The sequence below is a fragment of the Diceros bicornis genome, chromosome 12 (genome assembly GCF_020826845.1).
Source record: "Diceros bicornis minor isolate mBicDic1 chromosome 12, mDicBic1.mat.cur, whole genome shotgun sequence".
Taxonomy (NCBI): Eukaryota; Metazoa; Chordata; class Mammalia; order Perissodactyla; family Rhinocerotidae; genus Diceros; species Diceros bicornis.
The window spans coordinates 73716280-73742894 of record NC_080751.1 but is presented as its reverse complement, the minus strand read 5'-3'; positions in this window follow the sequence as shown (position 1 = coordinate 73742894).

Below are 26615 nucleotides of genomic sequence, written 5' to 3'. Positions count from 1 at the left end.
GGAAACATCGAACTTTTCTGCTACTTACTGGACACAACACTCCTTTCCACACTCAGATCTGAAGTTGCAAGCTTCAGTTGCAAGCCCCATTCTGGGTGATGTTAAGAGAATTGCTTCTTAAAGGAAGTGATAGTTATGTTCCCCTTCAACAAACCAGTTCTTTCTAAACATTTCTACCAGTTTCCTCAGGTTTCAAAAGATCCTGTGGCAGAAAAGGGGCCAGAGGAAATCATGGCAAACAGCTCCCCAGTAGATGCAAATTGATCACTGTTCCCTTCAGCTCCCCAAGAGCTTCAATCTGATCACGGTCCTTCACTCTCCGTGGAGATGTTCTAACCAGAGCAAAGCTGAAGGGGCAGACTTTGAGTCCTGGGGAAGAAATCAAACACAGAGGGGCCCAAACTTTCTGGGAGAAATCCATTCCCACTGGCACTGATTTCATAATATTTTAGGTGGCCACTGTTCAAGTCTCAGCAGAGGAGGCAGCTTATTTATGGTAGGAATTAGGAACCACTGAAAGTTGTTTTTCTTTCCCAAAAGTCTCCCCCATCTCTCTCAATGGCATTCTCCCAGAGCTAAAATTCCAGGAATTACTCACTCTTTCAGATTAAGACCTTGAAAGCTACGGTTATAAACTAATTCGAGTCAACAAACATTTACTTAGCCCAGGCTATGCTCTGGCCAGACGCGAACTAGATTCACCCACAAAGTACTACAAAGCTGTGGGGGTAGGGACGAAGGGCATTAAATATATGTAGTACATTATAGTAAAATACACACACACACACAGACAAACACACACATATACAGAGACAAGGAGAGAGAGAAAGAGCACACACAAATGGAGCACAGAGGAAGAAAACTAGCCTTTACTGCTAAAAATTCTATACGGCACGTTGTGCTCAGATGCCTCAGATAGTTCATACTTTTTGCTCCTCAATCTTCAAAGTCAAACAAACCTACCAGGCAGGTCCACATTATAGCCACCAGCCCAGAGACAGGGCAAGGGAAAGAGAATCCTCAGAGGGTCCAGCTGACCAGTTGTCCCCACAGTAAGAGCCAGAGAAAGGCTTTGAACCCTTTTTGTTCTGTACCTTCACACAGTCTGCCACAGGGAATATGGACAGGGGCCCAGAGGGCAGTGATTTTAGCACAGCTCCGGGAGGGCTGAATTTTTTAAAAGTTTAGTGATATAGGCATTCCAGGAAGAAGGAAGAGGACACCCAAAGACACGAAATTTATGGGGGGAAATTGTCATTTAAGAATCACCTATTTGAACAGCTAAGGAGACACAAATATCCAGAAGAAGGGTACAAGCTGTGTTGGGTCACATGCAAGTCCTAATTAGCTGGTCTCATTCTCAGAAATAATAGGACAGAGCATTTAGGTAGAGACGACCCGGAACCAGGACCCCAGTTACCGCCAGGTCTGGCAGATTCTGTGGGTGTGGCAGGTGGGGGCGGAGTTTCAGGCATCTACACAGGGTGGGAAGAAGGACAAAATGTGGGTCTACAGGGATGCTGTCTACTCAGCAAAAATAGAAACCGGGCCATCCCCTGAAAGTCCTACTAGATAGCTTGACTCCCGCTGTGGGGCGAGAGCAGATATGTGTTGCTCTCAGAAAAGGTTATGCCCCAGGCCCTTGGGTTCACAAGGCTATTCGCAGTTGGGTGGAGGCAGGAAAGGGGAAGGAGGAGAGGAGACGCGGGGACTCCCTGGGGCAGAGTGTTGGCGAGAGCAGGAGCAGCAGAGGCACCTGAAGGGAGGGCCTGTTTTCCATCCCAGGGCACATGGTCTAGCCCTCTTTGCTTTGCTCGTGATCTCTGGGCCCTCAGAGGAGGGAGGCAGCTCCAGAGTGAGGCCAGGGCAAGGGGCTTGGCTCCGGGCAGTGGTATTTAAGCTTCTGCCACCCGAAGTCCTGGAGGAATAAACAGGACCCAAGGCTGGTGAGCGTTGGAGGGAAGGGCAGAGAGTAGGATGCAGGTATGGACCACCAGGAGCAAACAGAAGGGCAGGCTGAGAGCCCTCACTGGCAGAAAAGGAGAAGGCTGTGTGGAGGGGACCTCATCGCCTCCCTGTTTTGTGGAGAGGAAACTGAGGCCGAGGGAAGTTAAATCACTTGCTCAAGGTCAAGCCGCTGGGAAGGGGCAGGGTGAGGGCTCCAGCCCAGACTACCTCTCCTGAAACCCATCTTCTGCACTGCTCTACCTCGCCCGGGGGGGCCTTACAGAAAGCCCCTCCCCACGGAAGCAGTTATCATTATTTGGGACATTTGCAGAGGATGGAACCTTCACTTTGTTCTCTGTGCAGCTTAGGATTTAAAAGCTGTGGGGAATAAGAATGGCTAAATAGTTTGTTGGACTGGTAGTTTAGCTGCAAAAGTCTAACAGTCTGTGATAAAAGATCTCATTATTTCTAAATGTGAAGCAACATTTTTTATCTCAATCTCAGTAATTCTGGTTTTGCTGTCATTTGAATAGAGAGCGAGGCTCTGTCCACCACTGTTGTTGTTTTGTTGTTGTCGTCGTATGGGGTCTTAGCTTGGGCTGCTATAACAAGTGACCACAGACCAGCGGGCTTAAACAACAGACATGTCTGTCCCGCAGTTCTGCAGGCGAGAAGTCTGAGATCAAGGTGCAGCCAATTCGGTTCTTGGTGAGAGGCTGTTCCTGGTCTGCAGACCTGGTCTCCTCATTGTGTCCTCAAGTGGTGGAGAGCAGAGGGAGAATCAGTCTCTTCTAGAAGGGCACTAATCCCATCACGATGACTCCAGCCTTGTGACCTAATCACCTCCCAAAGGTCTCATGTCCAAATATCATCAGGTTGGGGATTAGGGTTTCAACATACAAATTTGGGGGGGACACAAACATGCAGCTCGTAGCATGTGGAAGGAGGGACATAAAAGCAAGCAAATAAAACAATAAAACCTTACAATTGCTGTAGTGGAGGCATGTGTAAGAGTGTAAAATCTGCCCGAGGAATCAGGGAAGACTTCATGGAAGAGGAAGCAATTTTCTTTGGGAAGAGTTGCCAAGCAAGCAGAGGGGGTTCCTGACAGAGGTTACACAGGGGCGCCAGAGAGCATGAGTGTTCAGGGAACTCCCAAGTGAGTTCAGAATGTGGGAGCGCACCTTGATAGCTGGAGGTGGTGAGAATCTGTGGGACGGGGAGGCGGGGACCACCATCCTGTATGTCATGCTAATGGATTTCCATTTGGGGATCCACTGAGGAATTTTTGAACTAGAAAATAACTTTATGGTCTCATGTTAACAAAACTCTTTTATGTTTATGTAACAAAGCAGAGAATGGACTGGAAACCATCCAGAATGCTGGAGAACCAGCTAGGAGGCCCGAGTGATAGTTCAGAGTCTGAAACAGGTAATAACAGTTGGGTGAGAAGGAAGGGGCACCTTCAAGAGATATTTAGAGTAAGGTTGCCAGATTTAGCAAAGAAAAACACAGGATGCCAAATTAAATATGAACTTGAGATGAACAATACATTTTTTTTTCTGTGTCCCGTGCAATATTTGGCAACGCTAATTAGATATGGAAAGCTGGAGGTCGGAGAGAAAGAGAGAGTGACCTGGTGCTAAAATCCAAAGTCTGTTCACTTCCAGTCTGATATTCTTTCACTATACTCTTTTATTTCACCCCAAAGGTAAACTGATCTGCCTGTCTTGAGTGCTGATTAAGTTCATGCTGTGGATGGAGAGAAGCGGGCTGGTTTTATCCATGCCAGGTGGCGTGCATTGCCACCAAAGAGCATTTCTGAAACACCCACACCAGTGTGGTCCTGCACGGGGTGCTGTACAAAGTCAGGGGAACCCGATGGCCCAGCCCTCCAGGAGCTTGGGATAGGAAACAGCTCTGTAGCCGAGAGGCTGCCCACCGCAGGGAAACGGAGGCAAGTGCCCGCAGACGTGCGTGGTCTGGTGCCTGTGCAAACACAGTGAGTGCGTGTAGCAGTGATGCCTGTGCAGCGCCCTGGGGGAGCAGGAGAAGCTGTGTCGTTTAACGCCACCAAACCAGGCGGCCGGCTCTGCATCAGAAGAAAGTCTGGCACAGCGGCCTGCACCCCTCCCTGCAGCTGTTCTCAGCCTTCAGGTGACACTTGGGTGGAGCCTCGCTCTTTTTCTGCGGGGAATTCTCAGACTCACTGCATAGATAAAAGTGCGCGTCTGACTTGGGGCAATTCCTGAGGACCACCCAGAAGTTTCCGCAGAAAGCAAGGCAACATCTGGTACAGAACCCAGGAACACATTTGCTGAACACAGAACTAGTGTGAGACAGACGTGGGGCGGGAGAGGAAGGGCCAAGGGCTTGTCTTGTTAGGTGTGGAGGGGAGCTTTGCCTTTCTAGAATCACCTGTGCTGTGGCCGTTTTGCAATGGGATAAGCAGGAACAGGAGTTGTTTCTGTTGCCATGACTAGTGGAGGAATGTCATGAGACTTCACCGTGGGGATATTTTATCACAGCTTGAAGCACAGCGGGCAGGTTTCTGATGGGGATTCAAGAGGCGTGGGTTTGGTGCTGGTTCTGTCACCAACAAGTTACATGATCTTGAACCAGTCACTTAACCTCTCTGAACATCAGTTTCCTCCAACATGGAATGTGGAGGTTGTCTTCTGTCAGTGGATTTCCAAACTGAATTCCACGGAGCCTGGGTTCCTCTAGGTGCAGAGCAGGAGGCCAGGCCCCCCGCCCGTAGCCTCCCCTCAAGCCTCTCCCGGCAGAGGAGTGACACCCACAATTGCACAAGTTGAGGTTCCTTGTCAAGTGTCTTGTGGAAAAAAAAATAGTTTCACTGTTAAGAAATATGTAGAAACATCAGTATAAGAGACACCAATATCCTTCCAACTTTCTATAGTTTGGAGATTTTATCTACTTTTCATCCTGCTTTCCATCCTATGAACTACAGCATTTTCATATTTAAATTAGACATTAAAGATGAAATAGAAACAAAGAAGTCATTCTTTGGGTTACAGAATTGAGGGCCATCAATTGAGTATCACCGTCATGTATGGGGTGATGACAGATGGAAGATTCTGAGGCACTTACAAGCTGCATTCTAAGTTTTACATTTTGAAAGTTAAGTATGAGCATCAGGTGACCAGGCCTGATAGCACTTGTGATGGAGGTTCGGAGGAGGAGGAAGGTTTGCTGGAGTGATCCTGACAGAGAGGGGGCCTCAGGCAGCCCTGGAGAAAGGCCTGGCTAAGGGCAGAGGCGCAGGGGCATTCATAAAGGTAAGAAGGCGGTGTGTTCAGGGCAGAAGTGTAACCGTTAGATCAGACACTGAAAGGCAAGTTAGAAACTGACAGCACGCTAACTGAAGCAACAGCGCAGTCGTCCCTGGGGGCTCGGGGAAGGAAGGGCTTTCCCAGGCAGAAGCTCACGAGCCTCACAGGGAGGCGGAGAATAACAGGTGCAGAGATCGGGTCCACGCTTCACAGTTACTTGTGGGTGTAACGTGGGTTTGTTTCCAAACCGTCCAGAGTCCGTCCTTCACCATACAGGAGACACACTGTGATGTCGTGTATGGATAGAGGGGCACTGTAGAGTGAACACGGAGGTCTGAGCTCTGGCTTTGGCATTAGTAGATGTGGTTTTGAACCAGTGTGTTCCTTACTAACCTTGTCACTTTGGCCACAATAAACACAGCTTCTCTTTTTACCAATTTCCTCATATAAAATGGGGACATTGTTTAATAACAGCAATTATTACTATTATTTTTTAGTTATGAGAGTCAAATAGACATAAATACCAATGTGCTGTGAAAAGCGAGGAGAACTAAATTATTTGGTTGCCAATGTATGTTGACTAAAATTTAAATACTGAGTGGGCTGTGCTGATCCAATAACTCTACTGGGAGAAAAGGGGCCACAGCCTGTGGAAAAGCTGAATGTTCAGGAGTGGCTCAGCTCTGTCATCTTCCTTTCTGTCTGGCTCTGGAGGAACCAAAACATGTGTCACATTCAAAGGGAGATTTTGCTTGGGGGCTCGAGGCCTGCTCTGTTTCAGGCAGCAGGCAACCAAGGAGTTCACTGAAAATTTTACACGAAATCATTGTGTGTGCTTTCAAACCAAAAAGTTTCTGTTTTTATTTTAGCTAATAACTTTAAAAGGAATGACGTGAGCTTAGGGACTAATAAAGATCAACCACAGAAGGAGAAAGAAAAAACAACTCAAACCTTACATTCTGCGGGAATTCATTTAAGCAGACAATGAGGAATGGCCATGACAAACCACCCACTAAAGCAAACAAAGACTCTCCTGACTATTAAGAGACAACTAAAGCAAAAGCATACCACAAAAAAAAAAAAAAACTTTTGGGTGAGACAAGTGTTCTAAGCATCTGTTTCGTTAAAAACAAAATCATTTAATGTATATCAAGAGATCCCCGCCCCCAAACTCATAAGAAGCCATTACTTTTTCAGCCTCTGTCTCACTATGTCTTATGGAGACAGAACTAGAAACACACCCCTAGACAAAACATTTCTACACTGGCTAACATTGTTTTCTTATTTGCCTGACTCTGAGCTCCTGCTCAGAATCGTAGCTGTGATTAACTGAATGGGAGCTGGAGAAATGTTGTTGAATGAATGAATGAACAGTGACCAAGAATGACTCTTTTCCTCACCGGTAACCCTTCGTGTTGGTGTTGCTATAGGACAGGAGTAATTTCTTCCAGACTCCTGGGTGATTAGCTTCTGCTTAAAAACCTGAGACTGAATCATTGTTATTAGAACAGAAAGACTGCAAATTTTCTTGGTCATAGTGTTTTCCTAGTGTTAAATAAATAAATAATAAAAGGATATTTCTGCCTATTTCACAGCTCCAAGTTTCCCAGTCTTGTTTGTTTGTACAACCAGATGCAGTGGGACTCAGGATGATGAGTGACATGAGAGATAAATCCTTGAGGGTGCCCACTCTGCTCCAGTTACAATCCAGGAAACCTACTTAGATTTCCTATGCGCACATACTTCTGGGTCCCTCTAGGATTTGCATTTTGTCTTCTCTTTAGAGAAACCCAACAAGCTCAACTTCAGCTCATCCATGGCCATAGTCAGGCTATGCCAGGGGGCCCCATTCTCTGCAACAACAGTCTGACTATACTTAATTCCAACTCGCACACGCATTTGCATAAGAATATAAACACAGTGTCTTAATCTATCTGGGCTGCTATAACAAAAATACCACAGACTGGGTGGCTCAAAGAACGAACACTTATTTCTCACAGTTCTGGAGGCTGGAAGTCCAAGATCAAGGCAATGACAGCGGTGAGGGTCCACTCTGGTTCATAGATGGCCTTCTTCTCTCTGCGTCTTCACACGGCAGAAGAAGGGCTAGGGAGCACTGTGGGGCCCCTTTTATAAGAGAATTAATCCCACCTGAGGCCTCCACTCTTACGCCCTCATTACCTCCTAAAGGCCCCACCTCCTAACACCATCACATTGGGGGTTAGGTTTCAACATGTGAATTTTGAGGGGACACAAACATTCAGTCCATAACACACAGTCTGAAAAAAACGAAGAAATCATATTGCCTTCACTCTTTAAAAACAGAGGAAACATCAGAAAATATAAGCTCACTAATACAGATACTTGTCAAAACCAAGTAGATAATGGAACTTCTCAAAGGAAATGTTTCTCTGCTAGGATTCTTCTGATTACCCGAGAGAAGTATTTCTCGTAGAATAATGGGTAAGATAGCCTTTCAGCAATCTCAGTCTCAAACTACCATGTTTTGGGCTTTTAATCACTATACTCAAGAAAATAAGTTTGCTCAGAGATGAAAAAGACTCTTAAGAATATAGAAGCTGCATAATAGATTAGTCTATAAGGTAATGGATTTGGGTTACACAATCGCAAGTAATTGCTTTTTAACTATTAACATTTCATATTAAAATTCTTTTGCCCTTGGATCATTGCCTAAACCCATCAAAATCCCATCATACCTCAGCAACGAAGATCAAGTGTATTCAGTCTAGAATAAGGGCTCTCAGGTTCGTCGAGTTAGTAGAGCACTTGAAAGTCATAGTACTCTTTGTAGTACATCGTGGAGTGCTCATCATACTTAATCCTGTTATACAAATGCAAAGAATGTTACCACAGAAAATATGACTATCTTTATGCATGCAATATGATATGTCAGTCATGAGAATATGCATCCAAAAGAAACCCAGGTAAACCGAGTATAATCATCTGCTCTTGAGTGTTTTGATTAATATTTGGTGGCTCCTCAAAATTTCATTTTATATTGGACATATTAGCAACAAAAATGACTGGAGTAAGTCTTAAAATAGAGAAAAAGCTCTCCACCCAATGATCGTGTGTGTGTGTGTGTGTGTGTGTGTGTGTATTGAGAGAGAGAGAGAAGGAGAGAAAGAGAATTGGGGAAATGTAATTACTGTTGGTATATCTCTAGACGCAACTGGTAGAATATGAGTCTTCCACAAATCATTTCTCAAAAGGAAAAAAGCTTATATGGTTATGGTTTACAAAACTGTAACAGACAGAATAATTCCTTAGTATGGGAACAAGGTGCACATTTGAACAAACATTCTTTTCCAGCCACTCTAGGAAAGCACTGAGTTTCTTTGATGGAACATTTACACTCACCCAGCCAATAGATTCTGCCAGGCTGTACTCTGACAGGGCTTGTAATCTGATAGGGGAGACCAGGTTCTTACAGGAGACGTGGTGAAATTACATACTGAAATCACATATAGAAATGTAGTCTTGGAGGGGGATGAGTAAGGAATAAATGTTTTGGTAATTCAGAGAAGGTGATCAGGGAAACTGTAGACTTAATATACTGTCAGGATATTCCACTCCACCAAACTCACAAAAAGAAGCAATGAACTTAAACGTTAAAGGGTTGGTTGACTTTGGAGGGGAAAGGGGAAAGTCAGTGTAGGTAAAGACAACAGCAATGAGCAAAGGCTAAATCAAAGCTGGATGTAGTCTGTTTGTTCCTGATTCAATGAGTGACCCTTTCTGACAAGGATTACGGCCATACCTGCCAAAGGATCACTGCTCTGATGCAAGTATGATGCAATGTGCAAGTGGATCTGCAAAAAGCATTCAAAAAGTGGTACAATTTTTAATTCAGTAGCATAGAGATGCAGCATTGAATATCCTCATACATTGATGCCATAATCAAAAACTGTCATAGTTCTTCGGTATGTGTGTCAATTAGGGATTTTTTTTGTCAAGAGAGAAAACCCAAATCACTGGCTTAGGCAAAACAGGGGATATAGCTTCAGGTAAGTTTAATTCAGAGGCTAAATGGTATTTATCAGGGCCCAGCCTGTCTTCATTTCTCAGCCCTGATTTCCTCTGTGTTGACTTCACCTTTAGTTTCTATGCAAAGACAAGGTGGTCTGATGTTCTGAGGTTTAGGAAGAGTAGAAATAAAACTTGTCTTTCTAATAGCTCCCACACAATCTTGGAATTCATTAAGTTCAAATCTTCTTGGATCACATGCCCATTCTTGAGTAATCGTTGCTGGAGGGAATTTCTGCCCTGGTGGGCCAGGTCTGATGATCCATCTGAGCTCCTGCCTGAGAGTGAGTGGTGGTCCCCAATGGAAACCCAGGGTGCTGTGGCCAGAGAAAAGGAATGGATGCTGATCAGGAGAAACACGACATTCCGGACACATTTTTTGCCCCATTCTAGACCCTGTCTCCTCAGAGCCTGTCCCAGGATCCCACTCTCACTTCCATTTCTTAACTCTTCTGCTAATGACCCTCTAGATTTACCCTTTCCTGGTTTGGCTTCTCAGCAAAGAGTTGTCAGCTCAACTCTACTCTCCATCGCTGACATTGGCTTCAGTAAAATCCACTTGCTGTAAAATCCATGTCCACTGCATGGCTCTTGGAAACATGAGTATCATCGGTCCTAAAAATAACACTGAACATCAAGTGAAGGCTTTTGATCTTGCTCATGGAGGTTATGGAGGACTTTTCTACATAGGGTGAATGTGATGTTCTAGAATGATCACTCTGACAACAGTGTGGAGGTAAGTTGGGACAGGGAGAGATTTAAAGAACAGAGACCAGCTTGATTTGTTGATGAGTGGCTTTGCAACTTACTAAATGGAAAGAGCTGAAAGAAAGAGCAGTAAAAGCCAAATTTACTCAGAATGGAAGATGGAAAAATTGTGAAAAAAGTATTAGGAAAAGGAAAAACATAGGAGAAATCTGTCTGTAAAGAAGTAAATAAATTTAGTTTTGACACATTGAGTTTAAAACGATAATGGGCCATCCAACCAGAAATGTCAAAGAAGCATGGAGATGTCTGTAACTTACTGAGCATAGACTCTGTGCCAAGATTTTTACAAGACTTATTTCTAAGTTTCACAATAATCCTCTAAGTAGATATTTTTGCTCTCTTTTTATATAAAAATGGAGACAGAGAGATACGTTATCTTGCTCAGCTTGTTAGGGGCAGAGCTGGAATTTGAGAAAAAGTTCTGTCTCACTTCAAAGTCTGGGCTAGACCTATAGATCAAATTGCTTGAAAGTTGCAAAAGACTAAATCTACCCAGATCAAACCAAATAAACTCCAAGTCCAAATCCCTTTCTGCTGCAACTCACCGCTCCTGGTGGGTACAGACCGGCTCTGTGATGTTTGCTTAATTCGTGCACTACCAAGATGAATCGGGATGGCGGTTGTGCGCTGCTGAAGAGGTGCAGGAAGCCAGGGAGACCACCTGCCACCAGGAATCTGTTTGTGGGATGGAGGGCCATCTGACCTGCCTCTTCATCAAGGTCATCCATCCCTGTCCCAGGACCCCAAGTCGCTTTCATTCTCCGTGAGGACTGAGGGCTCAATATTGGCTGAATTTGAGCCCAGTCTCTGCCTAAACTAAATTCACCAAGACTTTCTATCCTTGTGGTCTTGCTACACAAATCTCAGGTCAGTTCTGAGACAGTACCAAACATTCTTGAAAAATCATTAGCCCCAAACAAGAGCCAGAGGCAATAGCTTTATAGAGACCCAGCTGCTCAAGGCAAGCCATGGTTTATGTCAGGAAGAAATTTAAAAACAAAAACAAACAAACAAACAGAAACAAGATACCTTATCATTCCATTGCTGATCCAGAGTGGGCAAATATTCCAAATGGAAACCGCTAACAACTTCAAATTAAGATAGCTGCATAGAACCCAGAATTCTGGCTCACAGACTTGTGGAATAGAGTTCAGGAATAGGAAAAAATTCTGTAAAAAGGCTTAGTTCCAGGCCCGGTGGTGTAGTGGTTAAGTTCGCACACTCCACTTTGGCAGCCCAGGGTTCACGGGTTTACATCCTGGGTGCAGACCTAATGCCACTCATCAAGCCACGCTGTGGCAGCGTCCCACATACAAAATAGAGGAAGATGGGCACACATGTTAGCTCAGGGCCACTCTTCCTCACAAAAAAAAAAAAGAAAAAGAAAAAGGCTTGACCCCAACGGCATAAAATATATTTCAGATAAAATGTTACTTTACGTATATATAGCTTCTTTGCTTGATACAGATCAACTGCAATAGTTTCACTCTCCACTGTCATTAGTGAAATATCACTCTTTCACAGTTTTATTGGTAAATGGAGGCTTAGAGTTGCTAAAGATTTGCCCAAGGCCGCATTAAGCTGCAGTGTAAATTCAAAACCAGTGTCAGCACCCCATTAATATCCCCAATCCCTGAATGTTTCAATGCAAGCTGGAGAAATCCTAATTACTAAAATTGCATTTTTTGCCTGTGGGCTTTCTCTGGCCATCAAAACTGTCTGCCCACAGGCAGGCTGGACATGCCAGGGACAGCGATCTCCTGAGCTGGCTCATCTAACGACTGGCTGTGTATGCACCCAGTGCCCTCGCCTCGCTGGTGTATGAATGCTGAGGCCTGTGGTCTACACTGCCTCTTAGATATCCCCAGAAGGATCAAACTGTGTTAACTATCATCGTAACTTGTTTGATAACAAATCCTCTATTGGCTCTCTTCCCATCCTTATCTCGTTCCCCCCGAATCACTTCCCAAATAAACTTTACACTCAAGTCTTTGTTCCAGGGCCTGTTCCTAGGAGAACCTGAATGAATGCAGCCAAGTCTGTCTGATGCCAAAGTCCAAACACACTCTTTCTACTACAGTGCTGTTGAGGAAGGTAAAGGCCATGCCCGGTGCCCGTTATTCTAAGACGGAAGAGTAAGAGTGGGAAGATGTGGATAGGAGGCCCGTGCAGATTCTGGGAGTCTGAGCACCCAGAATATGGTGGCAAAGCCAGGGTCGGTTGTTTCAGAGACATCTGTACGTAAGACAGTTCTGAAAGACAATCGTTCATTGTGAGACTTTCAGGTAAATAACCAGCTCTTCCAATCAGAGCACCAAACTGGGCTCTCCAATCAGCAGCTGAGATGGAGACAGAGTCCAGGGAGGTGGCAGCTTGAGCACAACCAGAACACTGGGACAATGGAGACTAGATCACGGGGTGGGAAGTGGAGTCTCTGCAGGGACCGCAGTGCTCGGGTTTACGGGCTTACGGGGAGCTGTAGGAAATTGCTGCTTTTGTCAGTCAGACCAGCTGGAACGTGAGCAGTTTCACATGGTCGGCCTTACAGATCAGGACTCAAAATACCTTGGTGCTAGTCTTCCTAGGACTCCCCAGACTTGATCCTTTGTAAAGCAGTTTGCCATCAGGGAAAATGAGAGGACATGGTTTAAATCTCGACTAACTGTGCGGTGGTAAACATGTCACCAATTTCTGAGTCTGATGCCCTCATCTGTAAAAATGGGGATACCAAGGGCCACCTAGGGGGGTCGTTGGAAGAATTAAATGGAATAATAAAAGTCTCCAACACAGACTGAATGCTCAGGAACCGTGATCTGTCCCCTGTGAGCTTCCTTCCTGTTCTGATCTGTGCCTGGAAGAAAACAGCAGCCCAGGATCAGAGGGTTGGAGCATCGCAGAGTATAGTGACAATAAGAAAGATTTGTTGATGATTTGTGATTTTTTATGTGGTAAGCTATCCACATTAAGAAAAAATTAAATTATATGACCTGATTTGGAAACTCCCTAGGAGAAACTTTGTTACAACGTAAGGGAGAAAAATCCCTGAATGGCTTAAGCCAAAGTTTAAAGCTGCAGTTGTAAATAGTCAAGGGTTTTATTTGGGGATGAGGCAGAAGTTTTATTTCAGCACTCTTGAAATCAAAATCTCAAAGCAGACTAAATGTTGGTAATAGAAAGTTCTCAGAATGTGGAAATTCCTTTGCACTAATCCTTGCATGCATATTTTAGATTGGTGGTTCTACCAGGTAAGATGTAATTTCTGGAAGACAAGACTTAAATTCATAGGGTTTAAGCCCAGGTCCTACTTTACCATCTCCTTGTATATGATTTTGGACAATGCAATGCACTTTTCTACTTCTCAATTTTTGATGTATAACACGGGAAGACTAATATACCTATATCTGTCTATAAGGTAAATTGCGTTACTTCACCTTAGCAAAAACATTGAGTATTTTGAACTTTAATTTGGTAGATCTCATTCTTCTCTTACATATCTGGGTAGAAGGTATCACAAATTTCTTTTTACAGAAAAGACAACTAAAAGGTGTGAAAATAGACTGACTTTACTCATCCGTTGTTCACCAGATAGTTCTCAAGTGTTTAACTTAGTTCGGACTTAACATAGCCCGAATTGAACTCATGATCTCTCATCCAAATCTGAACTTTTCCACAGGCCACCATCTCTCCGTAAAAGACGCTTCTGGGTATAGAGCGGCCCAAACTGGAGAGTCACACTGCACACCTCCCTTTGTCTTGCTGTTTGTAGAAAACCAATTACCATGTCTCCTTGACTTGAGCTCTAAGATGCATACCAAAGCTGCTCACTTTTCTTCATCTCTACCAATGCTAACCTCACTGAGTCACTGTTGTCTCCATCACCTGGACCATGAAACAGGGTTCTTCTTCTCTCCTCATGTCTCAGATTGGGTTTCCCTAAAGCAGTCGCTTATGCAAAAACTTGGTTGCAGGTAGCTTAGGGGGAGCTGATCGCAGGAGGCCAAAGTGAGCGAGCAGTAGGAGAAAAACGGGGAAGGAGAGAAAGACAATGGAGGAGGCATCCGTGAGCTGATTGCAGTCGTAGACAACTGCAGGCAAACGCCCTGGGGATGCTCTGAGGAACCAGAGAGAATAAGTCTCAGAACTGCCCCAACAAGGTGGGGAGGCAGCAGCATTTATCTGCTGATTCCTTGCCCCACCAGTGGAGGGGTGCCCTGGGATGTGATAACACCCTGTACCTTCACACTTCTGGGCTGTGCCTGGGCTAGAACCTCCAAAGCTTTTTCTTAGGCCCCGAGGCAGCCCCATGAGAGATGCGTGAAGTGGGAGGCCATCAGCCTCTCGAGACCTTGCTCAAGATTCATTCCACCACACCGTGAAGGGACCTACCAAGGGACTACTGCCATTGCCAGAAGCTCCAAGGAGGTACAGGCCATTTTCCAGGATAGAGAACTTCAGAAGTGACTGACAATTCAAGGAGAGGGGACATGTTTTTGTTTTGATGCTTAGGAAAACTGTGCCCTAGCCCAAATTAACACCAGGGAGATTAAAACAAAATTTTATTAAGCTAGACACCATCGAAAATATTTGAAATGTATTCTACACTCTCTAATACAGTAACCATTAGCCAATGTGACTATTTAAATTTAAATTAATTATAATTAAATACAATTAAAATTCAGATCCATGTGACTTGCTTCAACCAATGGGCATTTAGCAGACGGGATGATGCCAGCAGAGGGCTGACAGCACTTGTACACAGAGCTTGCTCTCTCACTGCTTTTGGTTTCCATCACTTCCTGACACGTGTGTCCCTCATGTTCTAAGTACTCCAGCTTTTCCTTCATCTCTTCAAGCCTTCCTTGGCAGTGCTAACACCATTCCCTCTGCCAGAAAACCACTCTGCCCTTGCTCCGCCATCCAATATCCACGCATGTATGAAGACCCCACTCAAATCTCTCTCTCTGTAAAGACTTTCTGGATCCGTTGTTCCATCTCCTACCCTCCCCAGCATGCTCCACACACCACCAAATGGGAGGTGAGCAGATTGTGTTGTCCCAGCTCTTCTGTCTTTACTAGACTGACCCCTCAGTGAGAGAAACTTTGTCTTATCCACTTCTCTATGCCTTGCATCTGCCGCCCTGCTTGGCACTGAGTAGATACCTCATAAATCCCCAGTACACGCTTGGAAATATTTAACAAATTTATTCTGCACTTCATTTAACTCCTTGTAAATTTCTTACATGGATGCAATTCATACAGTAAGAAACATCTGCTGCCCAATCCTCCTCTCCAATTTCTAAGTATTGGTCCTCGCTCCAATAATGAACTAAAGTTCTGTGCATTGCCTTATTCACTGACTGTCAGCCAGATTCCCTCACTGTGACATTCAAATAATTTCAGTCCACAAAGATAAAAACTGTGGCCTAGAAGATGTAGCACAAATTCTGGAACCTCCCAAACCTTGATACTGTACTGCCACTTGCTCTGAGATGTCATTCCCTTAGCCCTACTATCATCTTTCAGAGTAGTGACATAAGATCCTCAGATGGAATGTTCCAGTATGGAGAGGACTCCTCGGGTAGAGGTATGAGGTTGGAATAGCCTGTCTTCTAACTCCAGTGCCCAGAGTCAGTGTGGAAAAAACTGAAGGAACAACTTGAGAAACTTGAGTCGAATCCCAGATTTTCTCCTCACGCATGTTTTGACTTAGGCAGGGCACTTACCCTCTCAGTGTCATGGCCTGCACATCTCCAGAGGGTAAATGACCGCCTTGCAGAGTTATTTGGAGAGTTACAGACCATGCATGTGACGTGTCTAGTAATCTGGCTAACTCAGTGTCTGACACGTAGGCAGGGCTCAACAAGTAGCAGCTGCTAAAAAAGATCTAGAATCCAGGATCCACGATCTGTTGTAACTTCCAAAATGTGTGATTCCTTCTGTTGGAAGCCTCCCAGGGCCCAGATAAACGCGTCTTCCTGTCTTTAGGATCTCAGACCATTTCATTGGGTTGGAATAACCTAGTGGCTAAAACAAACACAGACTGGTGAGCCTTTAATTTCTGCTTGACAGGTGCTTCCCAGAATCTTCCCTGGATATTCCAGCTGAGGTCATGTCGGGCAGCACCCACAAGGTGATGGTCTAGTCCTGATGTAAGGGATGTTCAAGTGAGACCAGAGGGAAAAATCTAAGAGGCAATTTACAAAAATGCAAATCCACCAATTCCAGCCAATATTCTGGATAGGGAAACCTTCTAATCAAATCTCTGTTTCCACAAAACAGAGCATTTGTGACATTCTGGCCAATATCATTTAAAAATCTAGCAACAGATGGGTGTAGAGAAAATTAAAATCCTGTGTCTGTGGATCTGCACAAATAACAATGCTATTAACAAAATAACAATCACAATGTAGTTGCACCGATGGAATGGCAAAGGATATATTTCCAAGTCGTCAACCTTGCCTGCAGGGCTAACCTTCACCCTCGTAGCAGAGGTGCTTCTAGCTGAGTGGTACTTGGAAATGCCTCCTCTCTACTTCCACCCAACATATGTTCCTCACCATCCTGCGTGGTGACAGAATTCCTCCACCCCACACAAACAAGCATTTTCTAGATACATTCTCTCTGGGTTAGCAAGACTTTTAGGGAGACCTTTTTTTCCCATCCAGATAGGTTCTTTGTTAAAATGCAGTGAATAATTATTAGCACTCATTGATATTTTAGTTTATCACATTATTAAATGTCCTTATTTACTGATATTTAAGGCTGCCTCAAAGCATGCAATCCGTTTTGGTAACTGTGACATATTTGATAGCGACAGTGAAACGAGTCAAGAAACTCAGATTCTAACTTGGCTCTGCCAATACTGAACCGTGTGGTCAAGCCACTTCCCCTTTCTTGACCTGAAGGTCCCCAGCTGTAAAATTAAGGGCTTGGATTAAACGATATTTCACGTCTCCTTCTACTCTCACATTTCCTGACTCTGTAAGTCCCTGACTCTATAAGTTTCCATCCCCAGTGAAGGAAATACAGTACTGGTTGGTTTGAATTTGAAGAGAGAAGAAAAGGAATGAAGAGAATGGAAGTCTAAGGCCTGGCTTTGGGAAGGAGGTGATGGTAAGCAAGGCAGAGGCCAGCCAGGGGAGCTGATGCACTTGGGATGGAAGCACCAGCAGCTCAGGCTGCAGCAGAAGGGCTCCAGTCACAGGGAGAATGCTGGAAATGAGGGAAGTCTTGCAGGAAAGAAAGTGGGAGCAACCCAGAGATGGTCTCTGTCTACTTCCCAGGTCTGCCTTGGGCTCACTCTATTCCAGATGGATCTTGCCAGCATTTATAGGAAGTGGTATTTGTGGGGAAGTTTTGAAATTCCAATAATTTTTCAAAAGGACTTGAAAGAAACAGTGGGGACCATGATTGTTTTAATGAAAGAATCATGGACATCAAGCTGAGAGGTACTTTAGAACTCTTCCCTAGCACTCACGTTTTATAGAAGAAAAACTCAGACCCAGAGAGGTGGATCAGCTTGCTCAAGGACACACAGCTGGTTAGCAGGAGACACAGGCTGCAAACAAGATTTTAATTAGGAAGAAAAGATCATTCAAGGATTTAATTCTCCACTTCGAAATGATGAGCCAGAATATACTTTTCTACTTACGTCTCTCAACTGAAATCCTATTTATAAGAAAAATGTATAGGGAAATTATCACACACAGAATTAACTTAGCCCTACTTAACTGACTGGTTTGGTATGCATGAGCTTTCAAATTCATAACAGCATTTCATCTTCCAGTGTTGAACGTTATCATCACATCAAATCAATGTCTTCCATTTGGAAAAGGATGCCACAGCCAGGGCTTGCCTAATTCCAGATGCAAGATAAGCAAACGGCTCCACATACTGACTCTGGCCAGATGGAAAGCTTTCCCTTAAAACCAGAAATAACAGTTTTTCAGGTTATTGGCCTGAGAATAGTAAAGCAAGAATGGAGAAGAGAAAGAATGGAAGGAGGCAAGGAAGAGAAAGAGGGATGGAGAGTGGAAGGAAAGCAGAAGTGGACAGACGAAGGGAAGTTTTAGGAACTTAAAGTAGCACGAGATTCCTGAATATAATTAGAAAAATGATGTCATTGCCCAAAGAATAACAAGTATTTCTTCAAGGCAAGAGTTCCTGATAGCTCGCCTAGGTCTTCTGTTTCCTGACACACACAAATCCAGCGCACTCTCACTTGGGAAATTTTGGGTTTGTTGATCCTGAAACTGAATTGTTTTGGCTTGTCATTTCCAGGATAAAAATGGACTCGCCAGTTTCAGAAGACTACAGAGAAAGCACCACAGATGGTCAAAGAACGTCTCAGAGCAAACAATTCTGCCCGCTGCCCACACTTGGTCAGAACCCTCCTCAGAGGCTCGCTGTGTGTCCCCGCTCCCTGCACTTTCCAGTCCCATTGACCATGACCTCAGGTGTCTCTTAGTCCTTTTCACTGGAGCCAGCTGCCTCCTAACCTCACCTACCCGGCTTCCTTTTGTTATGGCTCTGATCTGCCATGTGTCATTGGCTTCACTGCCTTATATCTTCCCCAACACCTTAGAAAAAAAAAAATACTAAACACTCTGGTCTGTGAAAGGCTATTGATGAAGAAAAACCCCTTTTCCTTCTGCAGTGTGACTGGGAGGCTGGCTGCACCCTGCGCTCTGGACCATGAGGGCAGGGGGACAGAGGAGGGAGGAGTCCCCGTGGAGGAGGTGCAGTCTGGGCAGGCTGAGAGGGGGCTGGGGGTGAAAGGAGAGTGTGGGGCACAAGACTTGGCCTTGGACAGAGGACAATTCTGCACAAACGCGCGGCAAGAGGGCCTTCAACAAGAACCTTAACTTGCATTCCAGAATTTTCAAGAGTTAATCTTATTTATTAAAGGCATCCTATAAGGGAAGTACTATTCAAAGGCCACTAACATCTTTGAGCTTTCATATGGCAGGTTCTGGATTAGGTGAATGTTACACGTATTGAATTGTTAACGTATTTTCCTTATAGACCTTAAATTACTGCTAAGATTCAGGGCCAGGGTCAAGTCACTTTTAACTATGGAGACAGCAAGATGATTTGGCAAGTAGGCGGGCTTGAGCAAAAGACCCGTATTCAAACTTGGACACTGCCACTAATTATCCAGTGAATTGAGGCGCTTGTGTAAAACAGGGATGACGCTGATTGAATTACCTTAGTTAATCCTTCCAGCTGACCTCCAGGTGCATACTGCACGGGTCTCAGCAATGCAAAGTTGCTCTTGTAAAAATCGCGTTAGCTTCTACAGTTCTGGGCTTCAGGCATGGAACGTGGGACAATCGTGCTACATCCCTGGGCCTCAGTTTATTGTACCTATAATATGAAGATGACAATATCTACTTTATAGGATTATTTAATGATTAAATTACCTGGCAGGACACAGGCCATTGAAAAACATTTGTGATTTCTCCACTCAAGTCTTCAACATTATTACTCTTGCAGAAATGTCAATATTCCCAATGGAGAACATTCTTAACCTGAATTATAGGTTGAAAGGAAAAGAGAACCTTCTAAAAGCCCAGCAGGCTTGTCGTGTTGATTCAAATTGAGCACAGCAAATTGGGTGCTATTATTTTTAAATCTCTCTATGCTGAAGAAAAGGGAAATACTGTTCAGTAGCTGGACTAATACAGTGACCAAAAAAAAAAAAAAAAAGTTATTTTTCCTAAAACAAAATAAAACAATCCAATACGCGCTGGCTGGATTAGCTGGCTCTTTCAGGTGGGGACTCTGCCCCTGAGCAGAGCATTCAGCCTGAGGAGCAGCACTTCCTGAGACCCTCCCCCACCCCACCCCGCCCCTCTCTCACTGAGCTTCAGGATGCGGATCTGTTCCTAGTTAAGGACAGGAAAGGAACGAAGTGAAGCCCTGGCTGTTTGCTGTAGACATCAACTCCGTGAAAGATCACAGGCAGGCTGTCTACATTTTACAGTGTAGTTCTGTATCCTCAGCCTCTGTCTCTTTTAGTTCCTGTTCCAAACCCCCTGGTGCAGACTGTGTTCCACATAATGAGGCCTCTTCCCACCCTCAGAGCAAACGCTGGTGCCTCGTACCCTACCTTCCCATCCAGAACCTACCAACGCTTCTGAATCCTCTTTTTTAATTCAAAATGATCACGGTTTAGAGGTGTTTCTATAACTTATGTAAGAAGAAGTAGATCTGGTGTCCATCGGAGTAATTTTTTTAGCGAAATATAAGCTCTTATATGTTAAAAACGTCAACCATCTTCTAAATTCTAAGAAGCAGGAATTTTTTTTTGAAAGCCATGGTCATGGGGGGGCCCAAAACAAAATATGAAATGTTTGTAAGTCAAAGATAGGAGAGCCGAGAGATGAGAAAGATTTGCTGTCTCCAGAAAATGTGTGCCTTTCCTTTTATTTTTCATTTTAAGTTGACGAAGATCTTCCTGAATGTGTTTTTGGTGAACTTGTTCCGACATTTAGGGTTTCTAATTTTGAAAGAACTAGAGAATTATCAAAAATTTTTAAAAATATGTCCCCAGGGAAAGTTGAAATAGAGGAGTTGTTTTCCAAGAATCTCTACTTCTACTTTCTGTGGTGCTACACATCCCTTCTCTGCTGTAGATGACAGAATTGACAGGATTTGGAGATTGGTGGGGCTGGAGGTAGGACAGAGAGGAAGAGTACAGAGTCTAGATTAACTTCTGGGTTTTTATCTCAAAATTTAAAAACATGGTTGTGCTGTTGGCTAAGTGCATTGTACGAAAGAAGAACAGACTTGGGGATAATGGGAATTTTGAGTTTATTTTGAGGTACCTGTGAAGCACATGTTTGGAGATGTTGAAGAGGTGGTTAGATATTCAGGGCAGAGCTCAGAGGTATACACTGGAGGTCATCAGCGCATAGAAGGTCAATGAAGCCACTAGCATGGAGGAAAATACTTAGGGAGCCAATTGGTTGTGAAAATTAAAGATGCTCATGAGGATTTCAACATTTAAATGGAAGAGAAGAGAAGCCAGTGTTTCAAGGAGAGAAGGGTCCAGCCAATAAAATGTGTTGAGGGATCGGTGAGATGATGATGTCAACCTGTTCCCGGCACTCAGCTACATGGAAGTCATTGACAATCCAAGAGAAAACAATTTGGGTAGAGAACAGACTGAGAAGACTAAGGAGTGTGTGGAAAGGGAGGAGACGGAGATGGTAGAGGAATTTAATTACTCCAGGCTGCTCAGCTGAAAAGCAGAGGAGAGATGAGATAATAGCTGAAAGGGGAAATTGGACTTGGAAACCTGATATGATTTTTAAGTCAGGGGAGATATGAGCATGTTTAAATGCTGACCCAGAGGAAAAGGTAGGGCCTCTCGAAGGAGTAAATAAAGGTAATAACGAGGAGAGCAAGACTTCAGAGAGGTAGACAAGGAGACAGGCTCAAGATGGGCAGAGGACACCTCAGGTTATGGAGGGGAAAGGAATCAATGGCTTTAAATTTAAGTCCCAGCTTTGCCACTTTCTAACGGAGTAATTTTATTGACTTGTGTCCCTCAAAAAGATGTCAAGTTTTAACCTCTAGTACTTCAGAATATGACCTTATTTGGAAATAGGGTCTTTGTAGATGATCAAATTAAGGTGAGTTCATTATGGCAAGCCCTAATTCAATAAAACTGTGTTTTTATAAAAAGGAGAAATTTGGACACAGAAACAGACACGAATAGAGAGAAGACAATGTGAAGACACAGGGAGAAGATGGCCGTCTACAAGCCAAGTCCCTGAGGCTACAGAAGCTAAGAGAAAGTCTTGTAACAGATCTTCCCCTCACAGCCCACAGCAGGAACCAACTCTGCCCTACACCTCGATCTCAAACTTACAGGATCTCAAACTTCTAGCCTCCAGAATTGTGAAACAGCAACTTTCTGTTGTTTAAGCTGCCCAACTTGTGGTTTTTTGTTACAGCAACCCCAAGAAACTCATATGATAAATCTTGGTTCTTAAATTTTAAATTAAATTGTTCTTAAATTTGATATCTACCTTTGAAGGATTACTGGAAGTGCTAGATAAGGTTCTATGAGTAAAGAACTTAGTAAGCACTCAATAAAAGTTTTCTATGTATCTAGATCAGGTTTGGGTGATAATTATAAATGCTTCTTGTTAAACATCTATAATTAAAGCCTTTATTGTTAATTATATTAATTATTCTAATAGGAACAGCTGGGGAAACAATCACAACACTCATCTAGGAAAACGATTCTGGTCACACTTCAGTTGGCAGGCTCAGGGGTATTCCAGCATGGCGTGATTACTGTAATTCTCACCGCCATGGAGCCTGCTGAAGCTTGGCCTGAATGTGAGCAAGAGGAACGAGGTGCGGCAAAGTGGAACTGTAGAGATGGCTTCCTGGGCAAGGGGGGGTTAAGTCACTTCATGTAAGGATGTCCACGAGATAGGATGAACATGGGGAGAGTATCTTCAGGAGACTCAAATATTCAGAAAATCAATCTCCAAGTATCATCTAGCCTTGTCTTTATCAAAAAAGGGGGAGCGGGAGCCCTCCTTTATCAAAAAAGGACACGGGAGATGTCTTTTCAAAGTGAACTTTGCCAACTTAAGGACTGTATTACATATGTTTGGCTTGAAAAATCTTCTCATTCCATTTTAGCAATGGATAAAGAATAGCCTACTCAGCATACAGTCGGAATAATGAATTATATTAGCCAACATTTGTATAGTGCTGTCCATGTGTCAGGCATTGTTCTAATACACACAAGTTATATACTCTGTTAATCCTCAGCAATGCTATGAGGAAAGTACTGTCATATCCCCATTTTACAGATGAAACAGAAGTGAGGCACAGAGTTAGTTAAGGAACTTATCCATGGCCCATGGTCACACAGATAATAAGGTGTATTGCTAATCTCCTTCCTCTCCACTTTTCCCCTGAAAATCGGGTCTGGGATAAAAACTAGACTATTTGTGATGAACACAATGCAATCTATACAGAAACTGAAATATAATAATGTACACCTGAAATTTATACAATGTTAAAAGCCACTATGACCTCAATAAAATAAAATAAAATAAAAAATGGGCTCTGGAAAATTACCAACTGAGAAAGGAAACACAGAGGAAAGACAGTGTTCCGTGTGTTGGGTTTTAGGTGTCTGTGGGATCCTAATGAAGATAGCTAGTGGGAGGTTAATGTAATTAAGTCTTAAGTCTGTCATTAAGAAGAGATAACCAAGAACCAAGCCTGGAGACCCAGCTTTGCTTAGCCATTAGGATAGTGGAGAAGCACATAAAAGGACGAATAGGATGCAAATGAAGACTGTCTGGACCCTTTAAAGATGTCCTTAAGATCTGAGAGTGGAATAAATTAATTAAAGCACACAGAGTTGAGGCGCTAGAACAGTAATTTACCCATATGTAAAATTATAAATTTTAAGTGCCCTAATTTTAAAGTATGAAAGGCAAAACTTTAAAATGTTTTTTAAAAAGATCTAGGAGAATACTTTTATGATCATGGGGGTGTGGTAATTTTTCTTAAATAAAACTTTAAAAATGCAATCTAGAAATGAAAAAAACATAGTAAGTTTGGCGCTATATATGAAAATTTAAATAAACATCATAAACAAAATTCTGAGACAAGCCTCAGACAGAGCAAAGTTATTTGCACCTCACAAAGCATGAAAAAAGTTAATAACCAGACTATATGAAGAACTAATACAAACCAGTTAGCTAAACAACCAAAATAGAAAAATACAAATAGAAGAGGACACTTGATTATCTAAGAGATGGGGGAAATTCTCCATCTTATGAGAAGTCAGAGAAATGTAAAGTAAAACAATGAGATGTTATTTCAAAACTATCAAACTGACAAAAATTTTGAAAGTTTGATAATTTCAATGAGAATTCTCATACATTACTACTAGGAAGGTAAATTGGTACAATTAATGTGGAGAATGATTTCTAGTAAAACAAAAAACGTGCAGACACATGCCCTAAAAAATCTCACCACTGCATGCGTACAGCCTAGAAAAGGCCACTCATATGGGCTAGGGGACAGAGAGAGACTGTGTCCACACTGCCTGAAACAGTGACAAAGGTTCTTTGCTAGACCAAACCTTAGTCAAGCTCCTGAACCTTCTCCTAGGCCTGCCTGTGTATTTCCCTGTAAAATCCAGTTTTAGCAAGAACCTTGCTAAATCGCTTTGGAAAGAACCCCAGCCCTCGATATCTGATCACCTCCACATCTGATCAGATTCTTCCTCCACCATTCCCCAGGTGACATCTAAGCCCCCTGGTCTGCCTCCAACAAGAAACCTATCAGGTTGGTTTACCCAAATTCCTCCCTTACCCCTTATGTTTCCTCTCAGTAATTTTCCATCCACTGACCCCACCCAGCTCCTTGCTATAAACGCCCACTTGCCTACGCTGTGTTAGGAATTGAGCCCAATCTCTCTCCCCCACTGCAAAATCCCATTGCAGTGGTGCCTATACATATTGCGATGGTCCTGAATACAGTCTACCTTACCATCTTTAATGGGTTCCATGAATAATTTTTTCTTTAACAACAGCGGAACATTGGAAACAACCTAATCGTCCATCAAAATGACGATAGATAAATAAAACATGAGCTCTTCATTCAATGGTATGTTATACAGCAGTTCAAATTAACTAATTAGAACTATATAGAGCACTATAGATACGTCTTAAAACTGTGATGCTGAATTAAAAAATCAAGATGATTGCACGTGTACAATCTGTGTTTATCTCTACAAAGTAAAAGCAAGATTGAATAGCATGTGATTTGTAAATACACTCACGTGTAGTTCAAGTCTAAAAGCAAGCAGGGACGGAAGAACAAAATTCAGGATAACAGTTAACTCCGGGAGAGAGCTGGTGGTGGGATTGGGAAGAGGAACACTGGAGGAACTCCAATGATCTCTTTCCTATATTTCTTAAATTAGATGGTCACTATATTATAGTGCATATTTTTGTATGACTGAAACAGTTCTTTTTTTAAAAAGCAGCTAAAATAATACTGTCGCTCTTTGCCCAGTGAAATTTAGCTGGACCTCTGTCGATGCCCACTCTTGTCTCCGTCAGTTTTTGATATGGTTTAATTACTTATTCACATAATCTTCCTCTGGATCTAATTTGGAACCTTGGAATTCTGATGCCTTCTTGATGAACTCATTTCAGCTCTTTCCCTATTGCTGCATCCTCCCAACTGTCTTGGGTCCCATCTCTACTGGACCCCGGTGCTGCCCTACTTCAGACAACCACGCCCAGGACAAGGAACACTTGACCAATCACACCCTAGCCTAGGACTCCTTCCCTTCATAGACATGCTAACAGAATTGTCATAGCTTGCCCATTTTAGGGTAGCAAAAGGAAGAAGACCCATTCTCAAACTTTGGAAATAACATTAAGGGAAACTGGAGAAATAGAGGGTGATGTCTCAGAATCTACGGAAGAAGAGAGGGTCAAAACTTGGCCAAAGTCAAACCAGATACAGAGAAGAAAGCATTCGTGCTAACCGCTTGAAGGAGAAAGGAAATGAAAAAAACCAGTTCTTCCAAGATGGAAGATCAGACTTTCTTCTATCCAATGTGGAGACTCTGCACATCTTTGAAAAAGTCATTGCTTCCTCAAGAAATATTATTGCCTCTTGCCAGAAAACTACCAAAATAATGTGCAAATATATAACGACTTCAAAGTGATTTGCACAACTTCGGGGGGGGGGTATGTTTATGAGATGAGAAGGAGATAGTGAAGAGAAAGAAACTGAATATACAACTTAGAAATACTCCATCTGGATATTTCACGGAGGAAGATTCCAAAAGGGAAAGTGGGAATGAATGGGGTCAGCTAGCATACAGGCACGGCACTGGTTTCCACTAGGAATGGACACTCACTCCCCTGAGATAAGCGAGAAAGAAGCGAGAGGTGGGGAGTTATCACTAAATATTAGGTGGAAGTGTGGACAGGAGCTTACGTTTAGTGATTTCTATCATCCATGAAATAAGGAAAAGATCATATTGAGAGTGTGCGGGTCAGGGATTAAGCTAATGTCAGGAGAAGTCCTGAAAAATTGGCACAGCCACCTTAGGGAATGAGAAACTAACAAGAGATCAGTTTCAGGATCGCTGGAATTGCTGAAGGCCAAACTGAGTTTGGAAGTTTAAAAATCAGTCATGGAGCTCATCAGCACATCTGCGTGGTTTTAGTCAGCAGGGTTTGGCAGCTGGGGAGCAGGGTTGGTTTGATCTAAAGATGGAGTTTGGCAATACTATGAGGATGGGTATGTGGAAGAACGGATAATCACGGGTACAGTCCCCTTGATTTGATTATCTTGCTTTCTTGTGAATGTCCAGATGTATTGGATGATAACGAAACTGTTCAGCCCTTTCTCAGAATCCAGCCACATGCCTGGGTTCAATGATCTTGTATGGCAGCTGGTGGAGAAGACTGAGTAGGTGGTCTCCTGAACAGAATCTCCTGTGTATCCTTTGGAATGCTGGCCTCTCCTCTCTTTTTAATCTGTTCTAGT